The following is a 20,723-nucleotide window of genomic DNA, read 5'->3' on the forward strand; positions in this document are numbered from 1 at the left end:
AGTTCTTTTAAAAGCTCAAGGGTAGCACTCTACCTTTTAAGTCATAGCTCCACTACTCTGGGGGCTTCTGAGGAAGGATGGTTGGGTAATGAAAAGTCACATGTGAAGAAAATGTCCTTTCCTCCCATCGGACATTGTGTCTGAATGACTCAGGGTCTGGGAAGCTAATGTTGATAATGACACATTAAAGTTAGTAGACAGTTAAAATCAACACTGGTCATGATGCAGTGCATTTGTAAACTGCTGTCTTGAACGGCAACTCCTTTGCACAACTACTTAAAAATAGTAATTTTTTCATAGTTCTGTCTTAGGTTTCATAATAAGTAAAGAAATATTCTTTTTATTTAAGTCTTGCTTTCTATTTTGCTTTCTATTTATATTACAAGGCTTCTTATTGGATTGATTAAGAATTTTGGTTATGGACTGGACTCTAAAATGGTAGTACTTGCCTAGCTAGTATGAAGTTCTAAGTTCAAACAGGAAGGAAGGAAGAATGAAGGATGGAAGAAAGGAAGCAAGGAAGCAAGGAAGGAAAGGAGGGAGGGAAGGAGGAAGGGAGAGAAAGTTTTGATGTATTCATCAGTCACTGAGACAAATTCTTAAGAATATCAGCTTAAGAAAGGAAAGATTTGTACTGGCTGATGGTTTAGGATATGGGCAGCTAGCTCTGTGCTTCTGGACCTGATATGAAGCAGAATTATCATGGTAGAAGGGCATGATGGAACACAGCTGCTAAGAAAAACAGGAAGAGGTCAGGACCCAGATACACCCTTCCAATGCATGTCTCAAGGAACCCACTTTCTCTTGCTGGGCTATAATCCCACCACTGAGTTTGAGCCCTCATGGTCTAATCATTTCTGGTAAGGTAAACATCCTCACAGATAAATCCAGAGGTGTGTTTTACTAATCTCCTAGGTGTCTTCCAATCCAATCAGTTACCAATCACACCAACACACTGGGAAAGGTCACACATCCAAGTAATGTCAGATTCAGCTCTGAACCTTCCTAAAGTCTCACTGCTCTCTGACCCATACCCAGGTCCCACGTCCCTGGCTAGTGAAAGGTCCTGGGGACACAGAAGAGGAGCCCTCGGTAGCATTAGGACACTGGATGCCTCGGGAAGGTCACTGAATAGGAGGCAAGAAACAGAAAAACAGATTGATGCACCCTGGAATAGCCCTAGTAGCTACTCTTATTCCCTACATCAATTATTAATGTCCTTCGGATCACAAAAAGCTTACTGCATTGATTTCTTATTTTAAGTTTATTTATTTCTGTTGTAAAGGTGATGTACAGAGGGGTTACAGTCACGTAAGTCAGGCAATGAGTACATTTCTTTTTAAACAGTGTCAACTCTTGCTGCGCTTTCTCCCAGTTTGTCTTCCAACCCCACATCTCAACAAGTTGTATAATTCATCGTCAAGGTAGTGTCTAGTGACCATCATTGCTGCATTTGTTTGTTTGTCCATTTGTTTGTCCATATCTGCCCTCTCTTTACCCTCCCCAAATCAAGATAAACTTACATACAAGACAAAAGGTACATATCAAAAACAAAGAAAAAGGGGGGAAATAGGGGGGAAAAAACCTTCAAAAAGTAAAATGAAAAACCTCTTTCTCTTTCTTGGAGTTCATGTCAATAAGCATCATTTTATATGATCATATGCACATAGCTAATAGCTTTGTGGTCCTTTCCTAAGAATACCCTCCTTTGCACGGTGTGAATGTTTAGAGACCTATTTGATTAGGCAGCATTGCGTGGCGGGGCTCCTTAGTTCACAGGTAGGAGGTCATTCTTACCTGCAGCCTAGATTCTGCAGAGCATTTGGGTGTGGGCAGGCCTGCAGCCTAACTGGAATCTGTATAGTTCCCCGACATTGGGCTAGGCAGTGGCTAGCACCTGGGTTTCTACGCTCAACAGAGCCTGGAAATACATTCGGTTTTTAAGGCCTTTCTTGTTTTTTGCAGAGACTTTTGGTTTTATAATTCCAGGATGCTTGGCTGGCTGCGGCTGTGCTGGAATTTGGCTGGAATGCCAAATCTCCTAGCTCACTGCTGCAGGAAAGGGGGGCTTCCTACCTGGCCTGGTCTTTTGTTTGCCACCAGAGAGAGGTGGTGTAAGGGCTTCAGATTCCTTTGCCCTTTTCAAAAAAGGCGCCACTTCTCCAGCAAGTGTTTCCAGCAAGGTGCTCGGCAGCCTCTCCAAAACTTTCAAAAATGGTGCACTTCTCAGATGGTGGAAGGGGCTCCTAGCCAGCTGCTGTTCTCCCGTGATGAGATAACCTTGTTGGGGTACTCACGGTGTCCAACGTTGCTTCTGATGGACCCGCAGTGGGAAAATTGTCTCTGGGTCTGACTGTAGCTTGCTTAGCTGTGGGCTCTGGTCACTGCATTTCCCCATGCGGGCTTTGAATTCCGTCAAGGCCCCAGGCTTGGCTGCCACAGGGCACCACCTCACTGGGAGTTTCTTCGCTCCTTTCTGTATTCTTATGCAAGCAGTTTATAACCTTCTTTTCTAGTGTATAACTCTGTATAATTATAGCTTACTTGGTGTGTCTCTATAGAGTGGAGTGCCTAATGGGACCCTAAAATTCTGTTTAGTCAGAGATAGCGTATGCTGTTCCCTGTTCTCTTTCTACCATCTTCCTTCCACACCACCTTAATTTCTTACCTACTCTCTTTCTCCTCACTTCCATTCTCATACTACTCTGAGTTCTCAAGAGTTTATTGCTTAACCTAGCTTTTACCTTAAAGTTCTAGGACAGTTCTGTTTGCCAGTGGCTTTTCTATTTTTCTTTTTTTAATTTTTTAATTTTTTAATTTTTATTGTGAAAGTACTGTACAGAGGAGTTACAATTACATGGGCAAGATAATAAGCACATTTCTTATCAAGCATTGTTGCCTCCTCCTTTGTTTCCCTTCCTATCCCTTCCTATCTCCCCCCTTCTCCCCCCTCCCCCCCCCAACAGCCAAAGTTGTAAAGTTCGTTTTTCTACTTAACGACTTGTACATCTGGTTGTTGTAATGGGTCCACCTGTATCCCTATTTAAACAATTTGTTTTTTTCCCTTCCCCTCCACAAATTATACCAACATCAAATACAGTGAAAGCAGGGGTTATATCGTGGGGGAGGGACATACAAAGCAACAAAGAAATCATCTTATAAATATGTTATAAACAATCACATGAAAGAAAAAACACTTGAATACTAATCTTGTGGGTCATTAAGCCTAACATCAACTTATCTGACCTTTTCTGCTTGACTCAGACATATACTAGTTATTGCAAATAAGGGAAACCATGGGACCTATGTTTCTTTGGGCCTGGCTTACTTCACTTAATAGAATTTTTCCAAGTCTTTCCATTTCCTAACAAATGTGACACTGCCATTCTTTATGACAGAGGCATAGAATTCCATTGTACCACATTTTCTTGATCCATTCATCTACTGAGGGGCATTTGGGTTGGTTCCATATCTTAGCTATGGTAAATAATGCTGCAATAAACATAGTTATGCTGGTAGCTTTAGTATATGGTCTTGTTTGTGATCATTTGGGTAAATGCCCAAAAGTAGGATTGCTGGGTCATAGGAGAGCTTTATGTGGAGTCTTTTGAGGAACCTCCATACTGCTTTCCAAAGTGGTTGAACAAGTTTACACTCCAACCAACAATGCAGTAAGGTTCCCTTCTGTCCACATCCCCTCCAGCATCTGTTGTTATTAGAGTTCTTGATTATAGCCATTTTAACTGGGGTGAGGTGGTATCTCAATGTTGTTTTGATTTGCATTTCTTTTATGGCTAGGGAGGTTGAGCATTTCTTCATGTGTCTATTGGCCATCCTTCTTTCCTCCTCAGAGAAGTTTCTCTTTAAGTGTTTAGCCCATTTCTTTATTGGGCAGTTGTTTCTTTGAGGATTTGTTATTGGGGGATTTAATTTTTGAGTTCCAGGTATATTTTAGATATGAGACCCTTGTCTGTTGTATGGCTAGTGAAGGTCTCCCAATCTGTGGGCTTTCTATTGATCTTGCCAGCTTTGTCCTTTGCCATGCAGAAGCTCTGCAATTTCATGCAATCCCATTTGTCCGACCTTTCTTTGATTTGTTGTGTTTCTGGGTTTCTATTAAGAAAATTTCAGCCTGTGACAAAGAGACCTAGGGTTTCTCCTATTCCATCCTGTAATGTTTTCAGAGTGTCTGCTTTGACTCCGAGGTCTTTGATCCATTTGGAGTTGATTCTGGTGCAGGGTGATAGATAAGGATCTAGCTTTAGTTTTCTACAAGTAGTTAACCAATTTTGCCAAAACCATTTACTGAAGAAGCTGTCTTTCTTCCATTCTATTTTTTTAGCTCCATTATTGAAGATTAGATTAGGTCTGTAGGTTCATTTCTGGGTTTTCAATTCTATTCCATTGGTCCTGAGGTCTGTTCTTGTGCCAGTACCAAGCTATTTTGATTACTATGTCTTTGTAGTAGAGTTTGAAATTTGCTATTGATATTCCTCCAGCACTGTTCTTTCTGTTAAGGATCGCTCTTGCTCTTTGGGGTCTGTTATTGTTCCATATGAATTTTTGGATTGCCTCTTCTATTTCCTTGAAGAATGAGGTTGGAATATTGATAGGTATCGTATTGAATTTGTAGATAGCCTTGGGAAGTATTGCCATTTTCACCATGTTGAATACTTCCAATCCAGGAGCATGGGAGGTTTTGCCACTTTCTAGGTTCTGTTTTGATTTCCTTTTTCAGGTTTTTGAAGTTTTCATCATAGAGGTCCTTCACTTTTTTGGTTAAGTTAATTCCTAGGTATTTTATTTTTTTGTGGGGCTATTATAAATGGAGTTTCTTTCCTAATTTCAGCCACGCTTTTCTCATTGCGGCATACAGAAAAGCCACTGATTTTTGAGGATTAATTTTATGCCCTGCTACTTTGCCAAAGTTTTGAATCAGCTTGAGTAATTTGGGAGTGGAGTCTGTGGGATTCTTTAAATACAAGATCATGTCATCTGCAAAGAAGGAGAGTTTTACCTCATCTTTCCCTATTTGTATCACCTTTATGTTTGCATCTTGTCTTATTGCTGTAGCTAAGCATTCTGATACTAGATTGAAGAGAAGTGGAGAGAGTGGACATCCTTGTCTCGTTCCTGAGTTAAGAGGAAATGGCTTTAGTTTTTCACCATTGAGTATAATGCTGGCTGTAGGTTTGTCATACACAGCCTTTATTGTATTGAGGAATGTTCTATGGAGTCCTAATTTTTTCAGAACCTTCATCATAAAGGGGTGTTGGATCTTGCCAAATGCTTTTTCTGCATCTATTGAGATAACCATGTGGTTCTTATCCTTACTCTTGTTGATGTGATGAATTAGATTAATTGATTTGCATATATTGAACCAGCTTTGCATCTCTGAAATGAATCCTGTTTGATCGTGGTGTATGATTTTTTTTGGATGAATTGTTGAAGTCGATTGGCCAGAATTTTGTTGAGAAGTTTTGAATCGATGTTCACCAAAGAAATGGGTCTATAGTTCTCTTTTTTTGATGATTCCCTGCCTGGTTTGGGGATGGCTTCCTAGAAAGAGTTCATTAGTGAACTTTCTCTTTCAATTTCATTGAAGAGTTGGAGGAGTATTGGTGTGAGCTCTGCTTTGAAGGCCTTGTAGAATTCCTCTGTAAAACCATCTGGTCCTAGGCTTTTCTTAGATGGGAGGTCTCTTATTGCTGTTTCTATTTCCATGCTTGATATAGGCCTGTTAAGATGGTTTAATTCATCTTGGTTTAGTTTTGGCATGTTGATATTTGCTAGGAAAAGGTCCATTTCTGCCAAGTTTTCAAACTTATTAGCATAAAGGTTTGAGAAGTATTCCCTTATAATGTTCTGAATCTTGGTTGTTTCTGTAGTGATGTTTCCATTCTCATCTCTGAGTTTATTTATTTAGATGTGTTCTCTTCTTTTTCCGATAAGATTTGCTAAGGGTCTGTCAATTTTGTTAATTTTTTTTTGAAGAACCAACTCTTTGTTTTGTTGATTCTTTCTATGTTTTTTTGGATTCTATTTCATTTAATTCTGATTTAATTTTAATTATTTCTTTCCATCTACTGGATTGGGGTTTATCTTGCTGCTCTTTTTCAAGGAAGTTCAGATGTCTCATCAAATTGCTGGTTTCAGATCTCTCCAATTTGTTGATGTAGGAACTCCAAACTATAAACTTGCCTCTGAGTATTGCCTTAGTGTGTCCCAGAGGAGCTGGTAATTTGTGTGTTCATTTTTGTTGAATATCATGAACATTTGAATTTCCTGTCTAATCTCTTCCATGACCCACTGGTGATTCAACAGTGTGTTGTTCAGCCTCCAGGTGGCTTTTGGTGTTGAGTTCTAATTTTATTCCCTTGTGGTCTGAGAGAATGCAAGGTATAACTTCAATGTTTCTGAATTTGGACAAGTTGGCTTTGTGACCTAAAATGTGGTTTATTTTGGAAAATGTTCCATGTGCTGCTGAGAAAAAAGTGTATTCTTGGGGGGCTGGGGGAGGATGGGAGGGTATAGGAAGGGGAAACAAAGGAGGAGGCTACAATGCTTGATAAGAAATGTACTCATTTTCTTGCCCATGTAATTGTAACTGCTCTGTACAGTATTTTCACAATAAAAAAAGTGTATTCTAATGCTGCTGGGTGAAATATTTGGTAGATGTCTGTTAAATCTAGTTGTTCTATGCAATAGTTTAGATCTGCGGTTTCTCTGTTGAGTTTTTGCCAAGTTGATCTATCTAGTGGGGATAGTGATGTGTTAAAGTCCCCAACAATTAATGTCTTTGGATCTATATGAGATTTGAGAGAAAGTAGTGTTTCTTGGATAAATTTGGGTGCTCTATTGTTTGGTGAATAGATATTTAGAATTGTAGTATCCTCCTGAAAGAGAGATCCCTTAATTAGTATGTAGTGACCTTCTTTATCTCTTCTCACTAATTTTAATTGAAGTCTATTTGATCTGATATTAGGATTGCAACTTCTAGCCATTTGCTTGGTAGATTTTGTTCCAGCCTTTCACTTTCAAAATGTGTTTGTTTTTATGGGAAAGATGTGACTCCTGAAGGCAGTAGATAGAAGGATCTTGATTTTTAATCCCACTAGACAGTCTATGTCACTTAATTGGAGAGTTCAGTCCATTAATGTTGAGAGATAGGACTAAGAGGTATTTGGGAGTTCCTGCCTGTTATCCATCTTCGTGGGGGCTGTGGCAACTGGGTTCTTCCTGTGGTTCTTGGATTCTCAGTTTGGGTGTGTTTTCTTGACCTTTATTGTGGTCTTGTTGGTTTTCTATGTGTAGGAAATCTTTAAGTATCTTTTGTAGGGCTGGTTTGGTGGAGATATATTGTTTCAATTTTTCTTTGTTATGGAAGGTTTTTATTTGACCTTTGGTTATGAAGGAGAGTTTAGCTGGGTAGAGTATTCTTGGTTGATAGTTGTTTGTTTTTAGGGCATGGCATACATCATTCCAGGATCTTCTTGCTTTAATTGTCTCTGCTAAGAAATCTGAGGCGATTCTAATTGACAGCTTTAAGGATCTTTTCCTTGGTCTGAATTGATCCTGTGTGGATTATAATGTGACAGTGGGATGTCCTGTTCTGGTCTGGTCTATTTGGGGTCCTAAACGCTTCTTGTATCTGAATAGGCCTATCTTTTTGCATGTTTGGGAAGTTCTCTGCTAGGATCCTGTTAAACAAATTTCCTAGACGATTAACTTCTGTCTCTATGTGCTCCTGTACACCTATTTCCCTCAGATAAGACCTTCTGATGGTGTCTTCCAAATGTTGAATAGATCTATCATATTTCTTGGATTTGTCTTGGGTAGTTGTATGTTCTTTCTCTATAATATCTAGTCTGTCTTCAATCCCTGAGATTCGATCTTCTGCATGGTCTAATCTACTGTCAAGACTTTCTACTTTGTTTTTTATTTCTTTCCCTTCTAATTGGTCAGCTTTGATGGCTTCAAATTCTTTGTTGGAGCTTTGTCTTGTGTGAACTTCTTTACTTCCTTAATTTGGTGTTCACTGTTTATTCTCAAATCACTTAGTTGATTGGTTATGGTTTCCTTCGACTCCCATTCCTTCTGTTGGGTTCCTTTCAGCAATCCCTTTGTGGTCTCCCTGACTCCTTTCGGCTGTCTGTTTATGGATTCCATGAATGCCTCTATTAATCTTTGTCTATTCTCATCCTGCCCTCTCAATTCCTGTATTACTCTTTGACTAGCTTCCTCATGTTCACAAAACTCCTGTAGTTCTCTATGACTGTTCTCAGCCTGCTCACACCATTCCTGACTTTCTCTTTGTCTGTTCTCAGCCAACTCACACAATTCCTGTCTATCTCTTTGACTGTTCTCAGCCTGTTCACACAATTCCTTTATTTCTCTTTGAGTGTTCTCAATCTGCTCACGAAATTCCTGTATCAATCTTTGAGTAGTTTCCTCACACTCATGAGCTTCCTGTATTGATCTTTGGTTTGCCTCCTCTCTCTCCCTATCATGCTCACATTGAGTCCTTTGCAGGTTTTCAATTTTTTCATTCACCATGTTTACCAGTAGTGTTTGTAGAGCTTTTTAGGAATTCTCCTCTGGATTATTCATTATCTGTTCTGTCACCTGATTATCATGAGTGGGAGTTGAGATACCCGGACTTGCCATTTTTCTTGTGTTTTTCTGGCTTATTCTGCCCATTTGGTATAAAAGTAACACCAGTTTTGTGCTAGAACACTATTTTAAGGCAAGCATCAAAGTCCTGTAATTGCACAGTCAAAAGTCTGCAGATACAATCTAGTTCAACAGATACAGTTTATTCAACATCAAACAACTATGTATTAATGGGCTAAAAACAGAAAAGAAGAATTTGGCAAACCAGAAAATATTAGGTTTCGGGAGAAATGTGGGGGAAAATAGGGTTAGAGGGATGTGGAAAGATAAAGGAGAATGAAAGTAACCAAGTCCTAATCTCAAAGAGGGAAATGGATTGGAAAGAATGATAGGTGAGAGAAGAAAAAAAAGAGACAAGAAAAAAATGGAAAAAACAAAATTTTATATTTAAAAAGTGAGACACTTAAAAAGTATGCAAGGCCAAAGAAGTAATATTGAGAGAAGAATGAAGATAGGATGAGAGGAGGGGAGAGATAGAAAAGAGACTTGAAAAACTAAAAAATAAAAATACTTAAAATATTGTATAGGTATAAAGAAATAATACTGCTATTAAGTAATTTAAGCCTAAGAGGTTTTGAATTGAGTAATAAATTTCTGGATTAAGTGTGTACACAATGGGGGATAAGGTCTAATAATCAACGACAGGTATATCTGAGGATGAGCAGAACAGCAATTAAGTCACACAAATAAGAACGAAACAGAAGAAAAAGTAAAAAGAATGAGAAAGAAAGAAAAAAAGGGACCAAAAGGTCAGTAAATATTTTTTTATAAAAAGGACACACACATATATATATACACCTAAAATAAAAATAAAAGGAAGAAAAAAAGATTAATAGAAAACAATTTTTAAAAATAATTTTAAAAAAAGATGCAAAAAAAAAGAGTTCTTTAATTTTTTTTTTTAGGGGGGGTGGTGGATGGGAAGATCCTGTATCTCCCTGTGTCCATAACTAATCTCTTGGTGGAGTCTCTGGTCTGCTTGTAGTGTTTGGTTTTCCTGTGGCTTGATTGGTTTCTTAAGTCAATTTGTTTGGGCAAGCAGAAAAAATGCTCTGCTTTACCCAGGATTTTGTGATCCTCCTCCCAGGCTAGTTCAGTGGGAGGGAGATTTGCTTTGAGTATCACAAAAGTGGGAGATGGCTGTTTCCTCTAGTTTGGAGATGCTGTGATGAGGCTAGGTTCTGGGTAGAGTTGAGGCCTTTCAGCAAACAGTAGCTTTTCCCTGAGGGGCTAGCTTCTGAGACACTCACAGAGCCCAGGCTGGAGTCATTCGCAGGGTTTATGTTTACTGAATTTCAATTGATTGTCAAGGCTGCTGTAGGGAGGGGCAGCTCTGGCTCTGTTTACCCAATGAAGAAAGCCACTCCTCCGGGGGTGGAGCTTACTCTGCCTGGGCTGGGTGACTTTCCCCAGGGTGGAGCTGAGCCTGGCAGATCAGGTTAGGTTACTGTGACTAGCTAAATGACTCTTGTTTTCTCCCAAGGCCTGAGTTGGAGCTAGCTGCTCAGCCAGGCCTTTGTCAGTATCAAAGATGGAGATCTCTGGTAGTGGGGGGGGGGGGGGGGAGGGGTGACCTTCCCTCCTCTACTCCCTGAATAGGAGTGGGGATATCAGGGATCTACTCACACTGAAGTCTTGGTTCCTGGGTTGTCTCTTGTATGCGATCTGAATAGGAGTGGGGATATCAGGGATCTACTCACACCGAAGTCTTGGTTCCTGGGTTGTCTCTTGTATGCGATCTGCAGGATGAAGATGTCTGCTCCTTGTCAGTTCCTGCTGGTGTTGAGTAGAATCCGCTCTCCTGATGTGTCTGGTGCCTTTGTCCCAGACTCTCTGTGTTGTAGGTATGGCAGCTACAGCACTGCCGCAGCCGCCATAGCCACGCCGCAGCTGCTGGCAAGTGCTCAGATCTGTCTCCTTGCCTGGATTTTCCCTCTCTGGCCTAACTCTCTGTACGGTGATGGCACACTTGGTGTAATTCTCTGGCCTAGGACTGTTCACTGGAACTCTAAAACTGTTTTCTATGCGAGAGCTTGTTTAGTCTCCAGCTTCTCCTCCATCATCTTCCCGGAGGTCCCCATGCCTTTTCTTTAGAATAGTATTGGACAGAGTGGGTCTGCCCCACTAAAAACTATAAAATTATTTTTTAAAAAGATTTTCCACTAGCCAGGCAACGGTGGCTCATGCCTATAACCCTAGCTACTCAGGAGGCTGAGATCTGAGGATCATAGTTCAAAGCCAGGCCAGGCAGGAAAGTCCGTGAGACTCTTATCTCCAATAAACCACTCAAAAACCGGAAGTGGTGCTGTGACTCAAGTGGTAGAGCTCTCGCCTTGAACTGAAGAGCACAGGGACAGCTCCCAAGGCCAGCGTTCAAGCCCCACGACTAACAAAAAAAAAAAAAGATTTTCCTTTGGGAAGTGCTGCAGCCACATGTGATTTCATTTATTTCCTTATGAACTTGAGTGTAAAGCAGTCTGGGTTCTATTCACTAAGTTATCAAGATTAAATTTTTTCATATAATTTTCTGCATGATTCCAAGGTTGGAGAGTCACTGTTGGATTCTATCGGCCAACATAGTTATCTTGAATGACTAAGTGACCTATTATTTCCCACTTTTATTCTGAGGTTTCCCCAACTTTAGATCTTGGTTGCATTGATGTTACCTAAAAAAAGTATTCAGAGCAAGTTTTGGATTTTAACCCCATGAAGATATATTAAAAAGGAAAATGAAGTTCAAATGCAGAACTGGGGATATAGTATGTGTATTGGTTAATTTAGGTCAGGTTAGGCTGAGGTATCAAATGGACAAGAAAGTATTAGTGGCTTAACAAAGCAAAAAGGTTATTTCTAGCTTGTGCTTGATGTCCAGTGCAGGTTGGCAGAAGGTCTTGCTATCACTAAACATTTAAGGCTGTTGGAGAGTCTCCAACAACTTATGTCACTGACAGCTGGACACATGGTTTTCAGGATTGCTGTGTCAAGAGAAGAAAATCACTATCTCAGATTTGAAATGGCAATATACATCCTACCTAATCACAACCATTGTTCAAAATAAAAGGGGAGAGTGGCATTCTCTGAGCCCAGACAGAGATAAGTCATTATCTTGTCAATAAAGAGTTTCATTTGAATTTCTTTTAAGAGAAAGAAGTGCATTTGGAAGTATTTAGGAATCTGAGGCACAAGGACTGCAAGTTTAAAGCCTGCCTGGGCTGTGTAGTGACTTCAAGGACAGACTGGAGACTTAGTGAAACTGCTTCACAATGAAATAGAACAGGGCTGAAGATAGCTCAGTGGTAGAGTGCTCATCTACTATACAAATAGTGAGGATTCAATCCCCAGTATGAAAGAAAGAAAGAAAGACCTCTCTATAAGGACAGCCAGAATTGTTTCCTAAAAAGGAAACTTAAGGAGATATAGAGACAGGGATGAGGAGAAGATGAATTTTCAATGTTTATTTTCTTGCATTATTTGACTTTTGAACCATATGTATATATAATCACCCCTTGATATCCACAGAGGACCAAAGCCAGGACTCCATCTAGTCTCCAAAATCCACAGATGCTCAAATTTCTTATAAAAGCAGTACAATATTTGTACATAACGATATACTTCAAATGCCCTTTAGATTACTTATAATATCTAACACAACATCAATGTTATATAAGTATTTATTATACTATATCATGTAGAAATAATGACAAAAAGGTATGCAAATAGTCATTACAGATGCCATTTCTGACAATCTTTATTTGAAATTGATTGAATCTACAGATACAGACCCATAGATTCCAATGGCCCACCTTATTTCTATAAAGGAAAGTCTCAATGGAAGAAGAATGAAATCAGAAACATGAGCTGCTCCTTCAAGAAGCAAACATCATCCAAATGTACTTACCAGAAAGGGGTAAGTTTTCTGGGGGAAAAAATGGAAGAAAACACATTTTCTAAGAAACTGTTCTTTAATATTTGTTACACTGAAGCTCACTCCACCTACCCAAACAAGCCCTCACTTCCTTTACAGTAGTTGTGCAATCAGGAGTCTCTGATACATGCAGGTAGTCAGAAAGGGGTACCCCTCCTTCCTTCCCTCCATAATGAGATTTTTTCCTGGAATCCCTCCAGAACAGCTATTACAGTCAGCACAGAGCACCACACCACATAGCTTCACGTCCTTCCTGAATTTGTTATTATGTGTTTTCCTCATCCTCACCGGCCTAGCCTGCATCTCCAAAACCCAAGGTCACACTCAAATCTTCCTCTTAGGCTTTGCTTTTTCCTAGGTCAAGATCAAGGCTAAGCCTGGCCCTATGGAGATCTTTGTTCTTTTTTTTTTTTTTTAAACAAGAAACAGCAAGGTTCTAACAAATAATTTGATTAAGAAGCATGTGTGCCTGCCTAATGAATCCAAGGCTGGTACACCTGATCCCAGCATTAGATAAGGGGAGGCTTGTCCATATAGCAGAAATTTGTCCAGATGAAATTTCTCAACAAGTAGGAGGGAAAATTTGTGGGCAATATAAGGACAGAGTTAACTAAATATACACCACAATTCTTTTCAAATTCCATAATTAGACAAGTCATTCTGCCTACTTAGAGCCCAAGGGAGTAAAGGAGCCAAGAGAGGGCTCAGGGTATGATGAATGGGCTGCCTTCAGGGGAAGGAAATAGTATAGGTAGAGAGGAATTCCCACAGCATAGCTCTCATTCCCGTGCTCTGGTGCTATCCAAGCTCCCGGTCATCAGTGCATCTCTCCTCAGTATTTCCTGTTTTGCTGTTCTTTTATCTCCTCATATCTTACCTCATCTCCCATGACTAGTCTTTCCCATCCTGTATGTGCTAATACAAACACGAAGCTGTCCTGTTACCTTCAACTCCCCAGAGAAACTGTGAAAATAAGACTGTTAAATTTAAAAGATTTACCAAAGACTTAAAGGCAGCAGCAGATAGCTTAACACGAAACAGTGTAAGATCTAATAGTCACAAGGGTTAGGAGTAGAGCCATGATTGATAGCTGGCACTGGACTAATATTTCCTTCAAAAACATGTAGAAGTGTTGGATAAAATACAACAGTAGTGATCTGATGGCACTGGAGATAATAAGCACAAGCAAGACTGGAAGGAAGGAAGACCAGATCATTCATTCCATAGTCATTCCAGATTGTTTTCAACAACATTTACAAACTGTAAAACGGAAAGATATAAAACAACAATCTTACTGAGCCATGAAGGCAGGAGCCAGGAGAAGAGTCCTGAAGTAGAGGAAATAATAGAGAAGAAGCCTAAAGGTTGTGTGTGTGTGTGTGTGTGTGTGTGTGTGTGTGTGTGTGTGTGTGTGTGTGGTGGTAGATTCATAGACTGGCCATGCATGGGGTAAAACTTCAAAGGAAAGGTAGGGGAGTGATCCACTGGATACTTAAAGATTGGGTTAGAACTTTCAGTTATAGCACATAGAAGGAATTCATAATTAAGTAATGTTAAAGTACTAGGGAAAAACAGAAATAGATTAGCCCAAAATAGTATAAAACTATGTTTTCACAAGATACTGTTCACCAGAAGACAACTTAACCATTAGAAGAAAATAACATTATCTAAAGTCCCTCTAATTTTTCAGCAATTATTTCTGGCACTTGATAAAACAAAACACTGCAGGCAAAAATATATTGGCAAATAAGAAAAGTCAAATTACTAATTTTGAAGAGAAAAAAAAATAAACATACATATCGATATTATGGGCTGCTCAGATGTCAAGAAGTACCAGTGTCTCTCCTTGAAAAAAAGCAACTCCAAAACCATAGCCCAGAACACAAGGAAGTAAATTAGAACAGGTATGAACAATTATAAACAGCTTTGTTTAATTCCAAAAGTAAAATTTCTGTTAAGGTTTTTCTTCTTCCAGTGAAGTGAATTTTACTTTTACATCAATTGCCTAAGTCATTTTTATTAATATTTCTATAAGAGTGAAAAGTTTAAAAGAAATCTCTCTCTAGGAGTTGAATATAGCAGTTCCCAATTATTGAAATATATCATATCTACTTCCTTATATCTAAAGCAAGGCTACACAGTTTTTCAAGATGTGAGTATGCATTATTAAGCTATATTATTATGTCGCTTGTTTCATTTGTAAACCTATGCTTCTATTTTATTTTTATTTTATTTTATTGATTTGCCAGTGCTGGGGCTTGAACTCAAGGCCTCTTGCTGTCTCTTGGCTTTTTCACTCATTAGCTCTCTACTGCTTGAGCCACACCTCTTTCAGCTTCTTGTTAGTTAATTGGAGATAAAACTCTCAGATTTGTCTGTTTGAGTTGGCTCTAAAACTTGATTCTCCTATCTCAACCTCCTGAGTACCTAGGATTACAGATATGAGCCACCAGTACTTGGCTCTATGCTTTATTTTTAATGCACTTACTTATTCTAATAAGAAGTATACAAGCTACACCAGGTTGCCAGGGGTCACTGGCATTCTCATATGGGCACACACATATTAAAACTCTCACCTTAAGCTCTTATAGCCCATTACCAACTTCCCTAGCTACCACGTTCATCATATAATGTGTTATAATGCTCTTCATATAATGTGCTTAACATATTTCACATAAATATTCATATATCTCATCCAGGCAAGCAGGAAGGCCAACCTCCATAAACACTGGCCAGATATTTTGCATGCAATGACTGTTCAAACTGTTTCGTTGATTTGCTAACAGTATAACTCAGTGTGAAGGCCTGGAATGCCAGATTTAGCTCTTGGACCTTGGGCAAGTAACCTCACAATTCAGTTGAAGATTTAGATTTTGCAAAATGAGAAATGTACCATACTCAGCTGCTTCTGTCAAGGAAACAAAAAAGAACTCAACATATTCCATACTCTGTATCAGATGAGAGGTTGTAGCACAGATCTGGGGAGTTTGAGGGACATGGAACCTCATTTATGAAGTAACTCATTTGTGAAGCATGAGAAACTCAACATTGGGCCAGGCACTCACTGAGCATCCAATATGGACTTCTTCACTGATACACAATAGGTGATTATCCCTAATATGGCATTCGAAGTCATCACTGGGTTTTTAATCAGAAGTTTAACAAAATTTCTGATTTGAATCCCTATTTGTGTTTGGCACCCATAGAATTTTTTCCACAGAATTTATCCTATGCAAAGAGAATCATATGAACATTTGTTCAAGGATTTCAGCAAACCAATTTCCCTCTGTCACTGTCAAAGGCAGACTTGTCTGTTTCCATTAAATATTATAGCTAGTTTGATATTGAAAAATCAGTTTTCTTATATCTCACACTATGCTTTTTCTAGCACAAAGTATATGATTATAACCTATATATTGCCCTACAAGAGACTATTAGACTAAAATGGCAATTATGTCCACATGCCCTTAGAACATCAGCTTTGTTTATATGCTTGCTTGTTTGCTTGCTTAACTGAGTGAAAGAAAGCTCAGGTCTGCCTGCTGTTGTAAGATTCAAAGATTAATTCCAATTGATCCCTTAAAAATTATTTGTCTCCCCAAATCTAGTCATACCAAAAATTTCAAGCTACAAATTGTGACCTCATTTTTTCCATAACTCAAATTGAATTTCAGTAGAAACTCTTTCCTGGAGGAAAAGTAGAGGGAAATGTCAAAATATGAATTTTTGGAAGCACAAATGCTGCAAATAGGTGACATTCCATCAAGCTACGCTTGCCTAAAGGCTGATATATGACTGCATGTTGAACTCAGACATCAAACCTCTCACAAACAAATATGACATACTATGGCAAAAAAGATTCCAGTCACCATTTCACCAAAAACACCAAGTCTTTGTTGCTGTGATACCAAAAAGATGGTCACCTTAAGGACCAGAAGTCAGTCAAACCGATTGTTCAGTATAATCTATACCAAATAATATACATCATGATTTGACTAAAAATTTGGTTTTCTACTTTGTAAGGTTAATATAAATTTGTTTGCTCCATGTCTAAAGGGAAAGAAAGAGAAATTTCTAAATGTTTGTCTTTATTACTTGTTACTTCAATTATATTTGGGAAGGCAAGAAAGGGAACATAAAGGGTAGACCAAGAATGAACAAATACAACAGTGAGACTCACCAGACACTATGTGGGAAATGAGCTGGATATCTTATGGGTGGGGATGGGAGGGAAAGTCTGGGAGAGAGCGATGGAAGGGGAGACATGGTTCAAAAATAATCAGGTACTGATTGCACCTGATTCATGCAACTGTAACTCAACTATAACTACAACTAACGTATTATTTTCTCTGATGATTATTGTTTTAATTAATCAACTATCTGAGTCTGTTTGTAAAATGAGGATGGCTATGACAACTTTTTGCTTGCTATAGCTTAGGATTCTTTGAAGATTTGAGAAATTTCCAAACAGTGACAAGGGGAATTGAGAGGTTAAGTTTCTCCTGTAAGAAAAAAGAGCCCATGGCAGAGCTTGAGAGAAAAAAGAGAGATAGATGATACCACGGAAAACCAGACTAGCTTCAAATTTGAGAGGATTTCTACAGAGCCTAATTCTCTATCTGAAGGGTCACGACTGGGTCCAGTAGAAGCTCCATCAACTCTTTCTTCTTTGGCACCCATCTTCCTTCACATAGAAAAACATATCCAGGTGCTTTGGGTTATTATCTCCTGAGTTAAACAGTCACACACTCAACATCTGATTAGGTTCTTTTAGCACAGGATCCAACCTTGATAGCTTGTCTACTTCCATAAAAATAAGAAGGAAACAGACTGACTGTTTTTCTGAGCAAATAAACTCCTCTTGATTGAACATATCAAAGCAAATAGCTACTTGAGCTCTGATTTGTGACTTAAAGTTTACCCTTTATTCCATGTCTACCTAAAGGCTAAGATTGCACATCTACCCCTCAAACAGCACTGATGTGTACATGGAAAAAAAATGCTCTGAGATTTGTAGAAAATTCTCTGTTATCCTGTATGTTTTTCATAGTGAATGCTGCCAATCAACTTCTCAAACCAATAAACACCTAAGTGTTTATACCCAGAAATTGGGTCCCTGAGAAGGGTTATTTGTTCTTTCATGAGCATGTCAGGAAAAGAAAAGTGTATCTGTTTAAATAGGCAGCCCAGTTTTGTTTTCATTTGTTTTTAAGCTCAAAGATGTGTGCAGATATGTAGTCTAGGGGAGAGTTTCTTTGTGAGGAAAAGGAAAAAGCTGGAAAAGCGATGGGATAGACAATACTCATCAACATATACTACATAAAGCATTGCTCTGAGAACTCAACAAATTTAAATCAATTTACTTTGCTCAAAAACCTTCTGAGAGAGCCGGGAGCCAGTGCCTCACACCTGTAATCCTATCTACTCAGGAGGCTGAGATCTGAGGACGGCGGTTTGAAAGAAAGTCTGTGAGACTCAAATCTCCATTTAAACATAGAAAAAGCTGGAAGTGGTGCTCGGACTCAAGCACTAAGGTGCTAGACTAGAGCAAAAGGACAGTGCCCAGGCCCAGAGTTCAAGCCCCAGGTCTGAAAACAAAACAAAACATCTTCTGAGACCAGGCCTTGTGGCACATGCCTATAACCCCAGCACTTAGAAGGCTGAAGCAAGAGGAGCATGAGTTTCAGGCCATCTTGGGCTGCATAACAAAATAGTTTCAAGGAGACCATCTGAAACAGTCAGACAGGGGAGAGTCTGCCCTGACTAGGAGTTAGACTGCTCAGTCAAGGGTGAGAGGAATAAGTGGTATAACGACTTCCATCACCTACTTCTCCATTTTGGCAAAAGTTTGATTAATCTCTTCTTTTAGGACACATCTGTTTTAATTTTTGATAATATAGTTGTTTTAATCTAATTTCCTATTACTATTTTTTAGTATTCTTTAGGTAGTCTAGATCCAAGTTCTTTGATATATATTTTATAGTATTGTCTCTGTAGCTTGCTCTGTGTGTGTATGTATATATGTGTGTGTGTGCTGATCCTGGGACTTGAACTCAGGGCTTAGGTAATGTTCCTGGGCTTTTTTGACTCAAGACTAGTGCTCTATTACTTGAGCCACAGCTCCACTTCTGGTTTTGTACTGATTAACTTTCTTACCTGGGCTGGCTTGGAACTGTAGTCTTCAGATCTCAGCCTCCTAAAGAGCTAGGATTATAGATGTGAGCTACCAGAGTACAATTCACAATTTCTTTTATCTCTCATAGTTGGGTGAGCTTGCATTTGAGCTTATCTCTCTTTAGCTGGGGATCTGCTTCTGTAATCAACAATTTCCCCCCAATCTACTCTCAGCCTCCTTGGTCAGGCTGTTGTGGTTAATACATAAAACCAATGCTGGAAATTTTAAGAGCTTGATCTATGCAGCATATCTCAAGTGGTGATTTATAAGGCATATATATCTGCCTGTATTTTTTTAGTAAAAAGAACACAGGTCTTCATGAAGTTTGAAGCCAATAGGGGAAAGCAGGGTGAGTTGTAACTTTGCCAGGTGAGCAATGGTACTGTTGAGTAAGTGGTAGATGGTAACTTCAGTGATATTATTCTTCAGTGCATTGTGGTCTTGTCACAGGGAAGTAAAATCCTTGGATTTGTTATTGAAAAATAAATGAGGAGCACTGAAAATACGAGCTAAAATATAAGAATGTAACATACTTATCAAAAGACCCAAGTTTTAAATAAGACTAGTCCATGTTAAAACAAATCTGAGGAAGCTAAGTGTGATGCTCACCTGGAATCCCAGAACTAAGAAATCTGAGGCAAGAGGATCATGAGTTTTGAAGTCAGCTTGAGCTTCATAGAGAAACTATGTCTTAACAAACAAAAAACAAGAGGTGGGTGAGCATGTTGAAAGGGGTGACAGTGATCAAGATGTACTATATTCATAAACTGCGTTGGTGAACGGCAACTTCTTTGTACAATTACTTAAAGGTAATAAAAACAAAATCCCCAAAACCTTTTGGCTTTTTGTGAGGGTTGAGAGAGGGTTGAGAATGCTTAGCTAGCATGTATGAGGCCCTCAGCAAAATACACACACACACACACAGAGAGAGAGAGAGAGAGAGAGAGAGAGAGAGAGAGAGAACAATGCTTTCTATTTTTATTTCCAATAATTGGTTAAAAAGAAAACAGCTATTTACCAGTCTCAGTAGTACTTACCTACTATATGGCTATATGGAATGTAGACTTTGGCTTGTTTGGGTTGATTATATCAGATTCTTAGTTACAAATATAAAATAATAGATACTTGTTATAGCAATCCCAAAATGCAGAGACTGAGAAAGAACAAGTTAAAAATTTCCTGCTCTAATTGCAGTCTCTGAGGTATTATTATTTATCATTAAGCATTATTAGTATTTGTGGTTTTCATAGGGATATTTGTTTGCATATTTATACATGTAATGAGTGGTTGCTGGTTTCATAAAAATGCAAACAAATAGAGTACAAATGATTTGGTTTATCAACAAATTAGTGACATCTTTGTCAGAGGAGGATGAATATATTTACAACCTCCATTTTTTTTGGGGGGGGTCCGGTCCTGGGGCCTGAACTCTGGGCCTGGGCACTGTCCCTCAGCTCTTCAGCTCAAGGCTAGCGCTCGACCACTTGAGCCACAGCTCCACTTACAGCTTTTTTTCCCCTGCTTATGTGGTGCTGAGGAATCGAACCCAGGGCCTCAGGCATGCAAGGCAAGCGCTCTACCTCTGAGCCACCTTCCCAGCCCCCTCCATTTAAAAAATCTATAGTATCATCAAGTTACTATCAAGTTATTCAGTTGCTCCTCAAAAAGACATTCATATGGGGGCTTTTTTCAGGTTGCATCCCCGCTGTGCTGCAGTAAATACCCTTGTAACTTCACCATTGTCATTTTGTCATAACAAATACTTGAAATAGAAACCTTTCAAATGCTACTTCCTTCCCCCAGCGTCCCTGTCAGAGCCCAGAAAGCAGCACAGAGAGGGAGACCCAAGATGAGCTGCAAAAGTAGCTAATTCCTCCTCCACACAGCACATGGCCAGCAGCCTCCTGCTACAATATTTACGTCCTATTCCATTGAGATGGCACTCTCTGC

This window comes from Dipodomys ordii, unplaced genomic scaffold, assembly GCF_000151885.1.
Source record: "Dipodomys ordii isolate 6190 unplaced genomic scaffold, Dord_2.0 Scaffold41, whole genome shotgun sequence".
Taxonomy (NCBI): Eukaryota; Metazoa; Chordata; class Mammalia; order Rodentia; family Heteromyidae; genus Dipodomys; species Dipodomys ordii.